The following is a 13,889-nucleotide window of genomic DNA, read 5'->3' as shown; positions in this document are numbered from 1 at the left end:
TCTGAGAGGTTTTGGCTGCGTTTAAACTTGCAGTGAAGCTCTCTTTGCTTTCGCAGTAGTTTCCTAACATTGTTGTTGTACCACGGTGGGTTTTTCCCGTCCCTCACAGTTTTACTCGGCACGTACCTGTCTAAAACGCGTTTTACGATTGCCTTGAACTTTTTCCATAAACACTCAACATTGTCAGTGTCGGAACAGAAATTTTCGTTTTGATCTGTTAGGTAGTCTGAAATCTGCCTTCTATTACTCTTGCTAAACAGATAAACCTTCCGCCCTTTTTTTATATTCCTATTAACTTCCATATTCAGGGATGCTGCAACGGCCTTATGATCACTGATTCCCTGTTCTGCACTTACAGAGTCGAAAAGTTCGGGTCTGTTTGTTACCAGTAGGTCCAAGATGTTATCTCCACGAGTCGGTTCTCTGTTTAATTGCTCGAGGTAATTTTCGGATAGTGCACTCAGTATAATGTCACTCGATGCTCTGTCCCTACCACCCGTCCTAAACATCTGAGTGTCCCAGTCTATATCTGGTAAATTGAAATCTCCACCTAAGACTATAACATGCTGAGAAAATTTATGTGAAATGTATTCCAAATTTTCTCTCAGTTGTTCTGCCACTAATGCTGCTGAGTCAGAGGGTCGGTAAAAGGAGCCAATTATTAACCTAGCTCGGTTGTTGAGTGTAACCTCCACCCATAATAATTCACAGGAACTATCCACTTCTACTTCACTACAGGATAAACTACTACTAACAGCGACGAACACTCCACCACCGGTTGCATGCAATCTATCCTTTCTAAACACCGTCTGTACCTTTGTAAAAATTTCGGCAGAATTTATCTCTGGCTTCAGCCAGCTTTCTGTACTTATAACGATTTCAGCTTCAGTGCTTTCTATCAGCGCTTGAAGTTCCGGTACTTTACCAACGCAGCTTCGATAGTTTACAATTACAATACCGATTGCTGCTTGGTCCCCGCATGATCTGACTTTGCCCCGCACCCGTTGAGGCTGTTGCCCTTTCTGTACTTGCCCGAGGCCATCTAACCTAAAAAACCGCCCAGCCCACGCCACACAACCTCTGCTACCCGTGTAGCCGCTTGTTGCGTGTAGTGGACTCCTGACCTATCCAGCGGAACCCGAAACCGCACCACCCTATGGCGCAAGTCGAGGAATCTGCAGCCCACACGGTATCAGAACCGTCTCAGCCTCTGATTCAGTCGCTCCACTCGGCTCTGTACCAAAGGTCCACAGTCAGTCCTGTCGACGATGCTGCAGATGGTGAGCTTGCGAGACTGGCAGTCTTCACCAAATCAGATAGCCGCCGGAAGCCAGAGAGGATTTCCTCCGATCCATAGCGACACACATCATTGGTGCCGACGTGAGCGACCACCTGCAGATGGGTGCACCCTGTACCCTTCATGGCATCCGGAAGGACCCTTTCCACATCTGGAATGACTCCCCCCGGTATGCACACGGAGTGCACTTTGGTCTTCTTCCCCTCCCTTGCTGCCATATCCCTAAGGGGCCCCATTACGCGCCTGACGTTGGAGCTCCCAACTACCAGTAAGCCCACCCTCTGCGACCGCCCGGATCTTGCAGACTGAGGGGCAACCTCTGGAACAGGACGAGCAGCCATGTCAGGCCAAAGGTTAGTATCAGCCTGAGACAGCCTGAAACCGGTTCGTCAGACAAACTGGAGAGGCCTTCCGTTCAGCCCTCCACAATGTCTTTCGCCCCCTGCCACACCTTGAGACGACCTCCCACTCTACCACAGGTGAGGGATCAGCCTCAATGCGGGCAGTATCCCGGGCAACCACAGTTGAAGCCCGATCGGGGGATGCGTGGGACGAGCTGGCCGTCCCCGACAAACCCCCATCCGGACCCCCACAGTGATGCCCATTGGCAACAGCCTCAAGCTGTGTGACCGAAGGCAACAATGCCTGAAGCTGGGAGCGAAGGAATGCCAACTCAGCCTGCATCCGAACACAGCAGTTGCAGTCCCTATCCATGCTAAAAACTGTTGTGCAAAGAACGTCTGAACTAATCTACAGAGAGCGCAAACAAACGCAAAATTTAAACGGTTATTAAAATACAAGATTGCCTAGTAAATGCAGTAATGCTGCTACTTGCGCATTGTTGACACACTGATCGGCGGCGGAAGGAGACTACGCGATTTTACACTATTCAGGTACTAAGACGCGATGCTACAACTCTCAAATACTATAATACGCCCGAGATTTATGAATTAAACAATGCAAGTACCAAAAACACGCAAAGAAATTAAGAATTAAACTATGTAACAAATGAGTGAGCTAGGAGTATACGACTTGCTGCTGCAGCTGCTTATCCAACGGCGGCAGGGAGTATGCTGTCGATTAACTCGGACACCTGGTAATCGCCGGTTATCTAGTAATACAAAGAAAGTTATTGGCCTGTGTGGTAAGTATTCATAATATGTTTTCGTGTCACCGATTGACATTTCATCTAATAATTGTTGGGGCGATATCTCTGTTGTAGAATGTGGCATTTCATTTGCCACATTCTCAAATTCAACAGCGTAATGTACACCCATGTGATGCTTCATAGAACTGAACCGATAAATTTGTCTCCCATAGACGAATGCAGTATACATTTGACCACATTTTGCTAGCGGCCTTTGACAGAAGCTGGCTGTCAAGTCTATGTTTATTTACACCTTGACGCCATTGAACTTCTAGCAGCTTAGTCCTATCCGTTTGTGCTATAATGACTTTTCAGCATCAAACCTTCTGTGAACGTATACTTCACCTCTCGCTCTGGTTTGTGCACTGCAAGATCAGCCTGGATTCAAAAATGCTCGAACCAATTCTTTATATGTTTTACATGTGTTATTGACCCCTGTTCCCTATTACTTTGCTGCTCCTTGTAATCCACTGTTCACAAACTTGATTTTTTGTTTTTCTGTCATGGTTTCAGGAGTGATGCCATCAAACTGCATAATGAAGGCAACTCAGTGTGTAGTTCCCGTTCTAGAGAAAGGATGGGGTTTATAAGCATTAGCGTAATTTGCTACGTCACTTATATAGACAACAAACTTTTCTCCTTCTTGTTAACACCAAATTTCTACTTCTTGTTTAACTTCATTTTCTATATTTGTCTTGCATCTCAGGAAGTACTTCCTGCTCTGTTTCTCTCAATCTGCCCAGAAACGCACTTGTGTTGCCTTTACGAGATTATTCTACATGTGAAGTATTACGACCAAGTATTTCCTAGCCAGTTTCGATACTCTGTTAATTTCTCGTGATGCCTTTGCTTTGCTCTCTTCTTACATAACTACTGTCATTAACTGTTTTTTGGATTTCTCCATTTTGATCTTCCAAATTCTTCTCTGACTTCTTTGATTATGTGGTCAACATTCTGATTTTTTCCAACTTCAAACTTCTACGTTTTACCCCATTATTTTCTATCTTAACGTTTTTTCCTGCAACATACCACAGTTTTAGCTTCAATATTTGTAACATTTTGATCCAATGTATCGAACTCACCGTTGAGTTGACCTATTCCTGCTTTAATTATTATTGTGAGTTTTACTAAATTCCTCCAAATTATCTTTTTGTTCTCGAAAAATCAAATTTAGCATTAACCTTACATACTGATCATCCTGTATTGTCAAATGGTCAGCTGATGCTCTACCATGTCTTACTTCCCTTTCCACAGACATTTTACTAATACTAATGTTCCAATTACAAATCTTGGATTACCATTTACGTAAGCGCAACATTTAGACTACATTTCCTCCTCGACGAACTGCCGCTGACTCTCGTAGCTGTAGGCAGCACCGCTGGCAGCAAGTCACTACAGTGGTGTGCTGAAGCTGACACTTCAGTCGCTCCCTGTGTTGCTAACTGCGCAGGCCGCTGCTTGCTTCCGTCGCATCTGTTGTCTGCGGCTGCCTTGACGCTGCTCTGCACGCTACGCCGTCTCGTAGCATGAAGAATCTTGAAGTGACTGTTTATAACGTAATCCCACAGGCCGCGCACAACGTTAGCTTTTATTCTCGTTGCCCTTCGCTCTTCCCATTGGTTCAAAATGGTTCAAATGGCTCTGAGCACTATGGGACTTAACGTCTGAGGTCATCAGTCCTCTAGGACTTAGAACTATTTAAACCTAACTAACCTAAGGACATCACACACATCCATGCCCGAGGCAGGATTCGAACCTGCGACCGTAGCGGTCGCGCGGTTCCAGACTGAAGCGCCTAGAAGCGCTCGGCCACTCCGGCCTTCGCACTTCCCATTCCTACTTTATACCGATACTGCTTTCACGGTTAGAAAAATTTGATTTTATGGCATAATTTATTATAGTTCAACTGAAGTTAAAAACAAGTTCCAACGTAATTCCAAGGCTAATAATCAGAGTTTTTATACACTTCATCGGTCGTTCACTGTTCACCCGACTCACAGTCCTTACGCAGGTCGCTGGTCGGTTGCAGTTCAGAGTTCTCGCTAATACAATTTAGTCTCATAATTCCGAAACGCTATGATTTTTTCCTGCTAGGGTTGCCTTGTACAGCATGTGGAAAAAGAGAGGGAAGGAGGAAGGGTATATGTAATAAACCGCTTCCCTCGAAAACTTATCTTCTTCGTACTTCATCTGCGCTACCACAGATGGCGTGTCAGTGAACTCATTGGCACTAAGATTTCAGCATACGCGAGCTGCCTATTTGCTTCCACTGCCCTGAGTGGAATGCATAAGTTCTAATTAGTGCCACAACGTGCAGTCTTCTGTAGTTGTTGTCCCCTGCTCAGAAAACAGCACGTAGATCGTGAATCAGTTATCTTGATGCTATAATAAACTCTTAGCGAGGAACTGATGTTTTAGAAATAATTAAATTTCCAATTAGTTTCATTATACGTGATGCCAACCGCTTTTTGTTAGCGAACTGCGAGAAGCTGCACAATTATATACCACTTCATGAGTCACAAATTATCTCAGATCTTCATACTCTCATAAAAACAAAACAATGAACTGCTTATCTCCGTAATTACTGTCAAATTGAGCTCAGTTACAGGTCCACATAACCATACTCGCTATTAAAGTTTCAACCTGGTGCTGACCGCGGCAGACAACATGTCTGTCCTCCGACACAGCCGAACCAGCTCTGATCTTACAGACGAGCCACTTCGCTCGCCATCCAAGTTAGGCGCAATCCGAAGATCACCGAAGTACTTCGTCTGCCTTTTTGTTTAGCAGTTGTTTATGATTCTGCTGGTTATTTATACTTGGGAAATAATGGAACGATAGCACGCTGTTGAGAGATGCTTCGATATGAAGTGCAAGTAAACACTTTGTATAATTTTTCTGCTATTAATAACTTAAGATTGTCATTTTTGCGCCCAACTTCCGAACGCAGCAGCCAATCGCGGAGAAGGACCAGAATGTAATCGGTCTTTCTCACGATACCCGTACCTAACAAGCCATCTGTCATCGGTACCTCGCACCTCATTACGTCATCTTCCCACTGCTGCATTCTCAACTGCTGTAAGGAATGCTTAGCTTCTTGTAGCTGAATATGATGGCGACAAAGCCAGAAATATGACAACATTAGACAGAAATGACTGCAGGAATAGGTATTTGAAGTCTTGGTAGTGTCGACAAATGTAGAGTACCTGGTTCTGATCAGTAAAATATCATTGTAGCTATTCAGATGATCTTAAATCGTTTTATGAGTCAGTGTAATAGATGATATTCCGTTTTTACAACATATGCCACTCAGTAAATGCCATATCCTCTCGCTACATCTAAACTGACAGTCCTACATTCCTTACATTTCCACATCGCCTTTGGCAGTACACCGCACAGAAGCACTCTACGAAATCTTGGGATACTGGGTTTCTCGACGATTGTAAGCAGATTCGCACAGGTAAGTGGTCTGTCTGGTAGTGTTGTAAGAGAGAATTTTTTTATGAACAGTCCAAGTCCTTTCTTGTTTGGTTTTAAATGTACTGTTTTACCGATAGCGATTGCCTCCACTTGTTATATTTTTTAGATTCCTGTAGTTGCTCTATGCATTCTGTGAATTCTTTACAATGTGGGATACAGCAGCAGCTCCTCCGACCAGGGAGACTATAGCCAACAATGCTGCCAGTACTGAAATTAGAAACCAGATGCTTGTGTTATATATTGGTTAGGTAGTGGTGAAACACTAGAAGTTTTAATACTGCCTTTTTTCATTCGTCTGTACTTTAAAGGACTATAGCCGCTGCCACTACTGACTGTATGCAACTTTTTTGAAACTGCCCTAAAGGTTCAATGTTATTTAGCTTACAATCAGTTACAGGCATAATTGGTTTGAAATTTATTCCAGCACCCAATTTAAGGATGGCATACATTCCTTTTTCAACTACGAAACTGCGGTACATTATGATATGTTTACATTCTTTCTTGCACTACAATCCAAAATAAAGAATAAATAGTCTACACTTTCCTATTCTCTCAATATTTATTGTTACAACAGTGCATATGGAGTACATGAAATAATTACATTTACAGATCGATAACACAACCAGTTCTGAAGTATCGTCCCATGCTGCACCACATGCATTATTACGTGGTGTAGCCTTTATGGGTGGCAACACAGGCACTGACTCTGGCATCCAGTCGTTCGTACAGATGACGAATTTTATCCTGGTATACGTCACTCTACAACTGCCCGAACTGTTCATATAGTTTTGTAGGAGTTATTGGTTGAGATGTCGCACGAGTCTTCTTGTCCCATTGTATGACGCACGTGATTTATTGGAGACAAGGTTGAGCTGTATCCAATAGGAACGTTACATCACCTTCCTGTTGCAAGAACGGCGAAAAACCTAGTGTAACATTATTATGCACGGACCGAATGCTACACTCCTGGAAATGGAAAAAAGAACACATTGACACCGGTGTGTCAGACCCACCATACTTGCTCCGGACACTGCGAGAGGGCTGTACAAGCAATGATCACACGCACGGCACAGCGGACACACCAGGAACCGCGGTGTTGGCCGTCGAATGGCGCTAGCTGCGCAGCATTTGTGCACCGCCGCCGTCAGTGTCAGCCAGTTTGCCGTGGCATACGGAGCTCCATCGCAGTCTTTAACACTGGTAGCATGCCGCGACAGCGTGGACGTGAACCGTATGTGCAGTTGACGGACTTTGAGCGAGGGCGTATAGTGGGCATGCGGGAGGCCGGGTGGACGTACCGCCGAATTGCTCAACACGTGGGGCGTGAGGTCTCCACAGTACTTCGATGTTGTCGCCAGTGGTCGGCGGAAGGTGCACGTGCCCGTCGACCTGGGACCGGACCGCAGCGACGCACGGATCCACGCCAAGACCGTAGGATCCTACGCAGTGCCGTAGGGGACCGCACCGCCACTTCCCAGCAAATTAGGGACACTGTTGCTCCTGGGGTATCGGCGAGGACCATTCGCAACCGTCTCCATGAAGCTGGGCTACGGTCCTGCACACCGTTAGGCCGTCTTCCGCTCACACCCCAACATCGTGCAGCCCGCCTCCAGTGGTGTCGCGACAGGCGTGAATGGAGGGACGAATGGAGACGTGTCGTCTTCAGCGATGAGAGTCGCTTCTGCCTTTGTGTCAATGATGGTCGTATGCGTGTTTGGCGCCGTGCAGGTGAGCGCCACAATCAGGACTGCATACGACCGAGGCACACAGGCCCAACACCCGGCATCATGGTGTGGGGAGCGATCTCCTACACTGGCCGTACACCACTGGTGATCGTCGAGGGGACACTGAATAGTGCACGGTACATCCAAACCGTCATCGAACCCATCGTTCTACCATTCCTAGACCGGCAAGGGAACTTGCTGCTCCAACAGTACAATGCACGTCCGCATGTATCCCGTGCCACCGAACGTGCTCTAGAAGGTGTAAGTCAACTACCCTGGCCAGCAAGATCTCCGGATCTGTCCCCCATTGAGCATGTTTGGGACTGGATGAAGCGTCGTCTCACGCGGTCTGCACGTCCAGCACGAACGCTGGTCCAACTGAGGCGCCAGGTGGAAATGGCATGGCAAGCCGTTCCACAGGACTACATCCAGCATCTCTACGATCGTCTCCATGGGAGAATAGCAGTCTGCATTGCTGCGAAAGGTGGATATACACTGTACTAGTGCCGACATTGTGCATGCTCTGTTGCCTGTGTCTATGTGCCTGTGGTTCTGTCAGTGTGATCATATGATGTATCTGACCCCAGGAATGTGGCAATAAAGTTTCCCCTTCCTGGGACAATGAATTCACAGTGTTCTTATTTCAATTTCCAGGAGTGTAGTTAGCGTCCCCTCCACAAACATCAAAGGGGAATGAGAGTTTAATCTTATCGCACCCAAGGCCTGAGCCCAGTGTGTCTTGGAGGAAAGTGCTCTACGACACAGTGCTCACCAAGTCTACGTCGTACGCACAAACGACCATAACTCGCCTGCAGGTAGAATCCTTTCCATCATTGAAGCCCACGATGCGCCATTGCAGGTGATGCTCAGACGGCACTTGTCAAGTCCTGCACGTCGATGCTGTGTCATGAGTGGAAGACGGATTAAAGGTGTGCGTGATCATAGTCCCACTGGGAATAAACGGTTCACCAACTGTTCATGCTGACACATCTGGGTTCAGAAGCCCTGTGAACTGTGCTGTGGGAGAAGTACGATCTGCCACTGCCGCTAGTACAATGCGTCTGTACTGCGTGTAGATCCAGATTCTCGTATACAAGCGTGAGAGTGTTCACTTGACCAGTGATACCAGCGTAGCTGCACAGCTCACGCAGCACTTACCACTTGTGTGACAGTTCTCCTAAAGGACCATCCCGCAATCGGAATCTCAGAATTCGACCCCTTTAAAACTCACTCAGTAGGAAACACGAGTGCGTCTCCGTGGCATGCTTCCTGCTTGCTTCACACATTTGCACCACACAGAGCCCCCTGGTTGTATGCATTCCCTACTAAAGCGAAGACACAGATTCCAGCAGCCCTGCTATCTGATGGCAGACGACACTGAAAGCATTACAGTACATTATCATCCCCCAGGTGGCATATGCCGTCATAGCTTCTTTCTAGGTGTCCTAATTTTGTTCCGGCTTTGTATATGGTTGACTTTATCAGTTAATATCCACTTTGCAGCTATATGATCTTTATTCGTAGTGTAAACAATATCGTACTTCTTGGAGGCATCATCTAGAACGAAGGATAATCAAAAAATGAGTTACACTTCCAAGTTAAGGCCATTTATTAAATCACATACAAAAAGGCTACATCGTTATGAAATACAATGTAAGTTCACTTTTCAATATCGTCCCCAAGAGACAGCCACATTTCTCGAAACTGTCGGCCAACTTTTCGATTCGGATGCATAGAAATCACTTCTAGCGCTATGTAGCCACCAGGGTACAGCTGCTTTCACCTACTCATCATTTCAATAGTCGTCCGCCGAGATCAAATGGTTCAAATGGCTCTAAGCCCTCTTGGATTTAACATCTGAGGTCATCAGTCCCCTAGACTTTAGATCTACTTAAACGTAACTAACCTAAGGCTTCACACATGCCCGAGGCAGGATTCGAACCTGTGACCGTAGCAACCACATGGTTCCGGACTGAAGCGCTCGACCACAGTGGCCGGCCTGTTAGTATTCGCCGGGACCGCTGTTGGCGAAAGTGGGCTGCCGTTGGTCGTTTGCTCGGCCGGTCGTCTCACTCGACAACATCTTGGATCTTCAGGACGAACACCATTTTCCGAGTCTGGATGTGGTTGGACATGCTGATTCGTTGGACTTGAGCTTCGACGTTGTCTCCACAGCGCGAAGCCAGGCCGGGGCTTTTGGCGGCGGGCAAGCGCTGTTGCATTTGGAGGCCTTAGCTGTGTGAGCGACTTTTCGCTTCTCTGCAATGCAGGATCCTCAGGTTGAGTAATTTAGTTAACTGTTCTTAAAACTCCACTCTTACGATTGGTTAGTCATTTGCGGATTGTTTCCTCAGCTGTTGAAGCCTGTGATAACTAGTGGTGTGTGTTGTTGCCTAGAACCTGCAGCCTTCTTCCGTAGTGATTTGACAGTTCTGACTTGTACTTTCTGTATTTTTTAAACTTGTCTTGAGTGGTGTTTGATGCCTTCATCTTGGTGAAGCCGAGTTTTAAGTTATGGGTATCTTGGTTTACTCGTCATCCGGCGATATTTTCCGTTGTTTATGCAGTTAGATCTGACGGCTGCAGATCGGTTAGATTGTCGGTCGTGAACCGTCCCTAGGCTTTTCTGCCTTCTCTTATCTGACCTTAAGCCTTGGCTGCCTCTCCCACTTTACTACACCCTTAAGCGACCTTCTTAGGCCAACCCTGGAGTATTTTCTGAACACCCCTTTTTTAATTTGTAAGTACTATGCTTGGCCTTCTTTATAAGGCCAAGCACAGTACAGCCACAGTAGTGTATCAATGCTGTTTTGACTGATTGAAATTAGGCCTTCACCTGTGTTCTATTTAAAATTCTTATCTGCTCTGTATTTAGGTCTTCAGTCGCGTTTGTTATAAAATTTGTGGCTTTCAGCCGTACTGTGTAAATTCCTCTCTGTAAGGTTCCTCTTTAACTATCTTGAATTCTTAAAAGTGGCCTTCAGCCATACCGTGTAAATGCTTATTTTATGGTTTATCTTTAATTATTTTGAATAATTGTTTGGGCTTTCACCCGTGAAGATATTTCAAGTTTTCTTAAGATGGTATTTGTTGTATTGAGTAAATGCTGGTCTTTAAAGGTTGCCTTTTATTACGCTGAAATATTATTGGGCTTTCAGCCGAGGAATCAAATTCAATTTTTCTTGATATGGCCTTTAGCCGAAATTTGTAAACGCTTGCCTTTTAAAGATTTTCCTTTGCTGATCTGAAATATTATTTGGGTCTTTAGCCGAGAAAATATTTTAATTTTACTTAAGTAAGGCCTTCAGCCGTTTGTCTAAATCCTTGTATTTTAAAAGGAATTATTTAAACTTTATTAATGAGAAGTTACTTGAGCCCTCAGTCGTGAATTGGCCCTTGTTGTTTTAAAGAGAAAATTGTGCATTGTGTTTTGGAGGAATAAAGTTGTGTCTTTTTGTGTAACTAACAGTAACTGATCTTGGCCCCCTTCCACAACCTTATTCTCATCCGCTCTGTCCTGCGAAACCAGATTTCACCTTTAGCACCCTTTTGATCCATCTGGTAGACAGTTTACGATACGCAAGATACCAGTGAACAATAAAGAACCCAATGCGAAATGTTCAGCATGCTGGCAACTTCCTGCTGTGTTATGCGCCGATCCTCACTAATGATCACATCCACACGGTCAAAATTTGCAACGTTTCTGCACTTGCGCATCTTTCTTAGCGATATTCGTCGTGAGGTCCGTGCATCAGTGCATCAGGCGTCAAACTGCACACACGGCTTTACAATAGCTGGGGGAGAGACGGTACGCTCACCATATAAAGCAGTGATTGCATGATGAATGTCCGTGCATTTGCGCCGTTTAGCCTATACAAATCTGATCATTGCACGCACCTCAAACTTCTAGTAAACATCCAGTTGACGTGGCATTGAGCCTAGCGCGCTCTGCACACACAACGAGACGGGTAGAGTCGCGTATATTAATTCCCTTCATTTTCACGAGCCAGACACTTTGTCAGCTGTGCTCCGGAACTGAGGTACTTATAACTCATGTTGCGCTACTACATGACTTGAGGTTTAAGTGTTCTGTTTGTATACCAAATGTGTCTTGTAACACGCTTTACGAGAAATACAGCGGTTAACAGCTTTTCCCAAAGTCTGCTGTGTATAAACTTCCAGAAATTTTTTCACCTTTTTCACCTTCACTGTCCTTTATGATGTAAGTTTTCAGGTTTCTGTGTTGCACTTTGGAAACTGTGAATATCTCCGCTCACCAGCTTGGCAGGTACCTAATATTTCTGAAACGCAGTTTAGTATTTCGAGATACAGATCAAATAACCCAAATTTCAGGTAGAATGTATCCATCGTCAAAAAAAAGATTGTCTCCTTTCTTCTGTATTATCATCTAGATGAATACGTTTCATTTTATTTATATGATGTCTACCTAGATCGATTATTCCACTCAGTTTCTTGATTCCTTGATGGATAGTGTCTTTACATATGTATGATGCTTGAAGATTAAATCTCAACGACATACGGTTTTTCATAGTTCTATCCAAACGGCCCACAATACTCCCTTCTTGTGGGAGAATAGCGGCACGTTTCCCCATACCGCACCTGCTTGACACGCTATGGTAGAGAGTTGAACGACAGCACGGCGCCAGACGCTGTGGCCGAGCTGTTCTAGGCGCTTCTGTCCGGAACCGCGCTGGTGCTACGGTCGCAGGTTCGAGTCCTGCCTCGGGCATGGATGTGTGTGATGCCCTTAGGTTAGTTAGGTTTAAGTGGTTCTATGACTAGGGGACTGATGACCTCAGATGTTAAGTGCCATAGTGCTTAGAACCATTTGAACCATTTTTGGTAGCACGGCAACACATTGCGTGTTCCACTGGAGCTCACTGGAAGAGAGTGAATAAGAAGTAGAATAAGAAGACAGACAAACCCCTAAAGGAAGTAAATATTAGGGGCGATAAAAAAGTTTCCGTTCGAGGGTGTTGCTGCAAAGTAAAGGCAACGACTCCAACGTGAATACATAAGCACCAACGTGTAGGCGAGGGATTAGTGTAGCATTCGCGAGTTCCTGATGTGTTTGCTGTAAGTGCGGAAAAATGAACTATGGCGACGTTATTGCCAATTGCTTCCAAACAGGACCAACGTGAGGTTGTCCTTTTCTCAGTTGCCGAAGGACATACACCCGTACACCCTTCATCGGAGCATGAAGCATGTGCACGGGGCAACAAGTCTGTTGGAAACCACCGCTGTGAAAACTGTGGCAAGAGCTGCTATTTATTCACAATAACGCTCGTCTGCATATCGCAAATGTCTTAACGCAGAAGTTACGCCAGCTCAAGTGGGCGATATCCGAGCACCCGCCCTATAGGCACGTGATTATCACTCCTTCGGTACACTAAAAAAATAAAAAATGGAAAAAATAAAAAAAAACTTGAAATTTCAAAGATACCTGTCGGATTCGGATATGTATCAGACAGTTACGGACTCCTTCACGCAGCAGGATGCGGTGTTTCACCAAACGAGATATCGGTGGAAATGTTGTCGCAATGGTGTCAGCTATTTAGCTTGACTGGCATAACGGTTCTGGACTGTACGACCGTTGAACGTAAGCTTATTGATCACCCGTTATATAGCGTTTTGTAGCTGCTGGGAAAAATATCACGTTGTAAGATCCCGATTTATTTCGAGAAAATACTAGATAGCGTTTAACTCTCCGGTAAATGGAGGCTAGTTTATTAAAGTTGGTAAATTAGTTCTCGACATTGAGCCTCCCTACGTTAATCGTTCACACCAGAATTAGCTTTCTTTGACGGTCTTCTGTGCAATGTTGCTCCATTTACATCTCTTTCTCACTATATCTTCAGGAGAACTGGTGCTATCCTATGACTCAGAATACATCTGAACAACAGCCTCGTGTGCATTCACTCAAACATGACAACAAAACAGGTGGTGGTGTAATGCACTAAGAAAAGATTTTCGAAAGATATTTTGCTTCGCTCATCGGTTCTTAAACACTCAACCTCTTAATGCGGTTTTCTTCAGAATTTTCAATTTTTTTATTGCCATACCTGCTATTTATCTATCCATCTAACCTCAGTATTTCCAAGAGGGAAAAGTATGGGTGATTAAACATGCAGTGCTATTATTAATAGTGTGCAGCATTCACAATCAGTTACTTACAGAAAACAAAGATAGGTGAATAGAATGTCTGCATGAATAACTGGAC

Source organism: Schistocerca cancellata, chromosome 3, assembly GCF_023864275.1.
Source record: "Schistocerca cancellata isolate TAMUIC-IGC-003103 chromosome 3, iqSchCanc2.1, whole genome shotgun sequence".
NCBI classification, from domain to species: Eukaryota; Metazoa; Arthropoda; class Insecta; order Orthoptera; family Acrididae; genus Schistocerca; species Schistocerca cancellata.
This window is presented reverse-complemented; position numbering follows the sequence as displayed.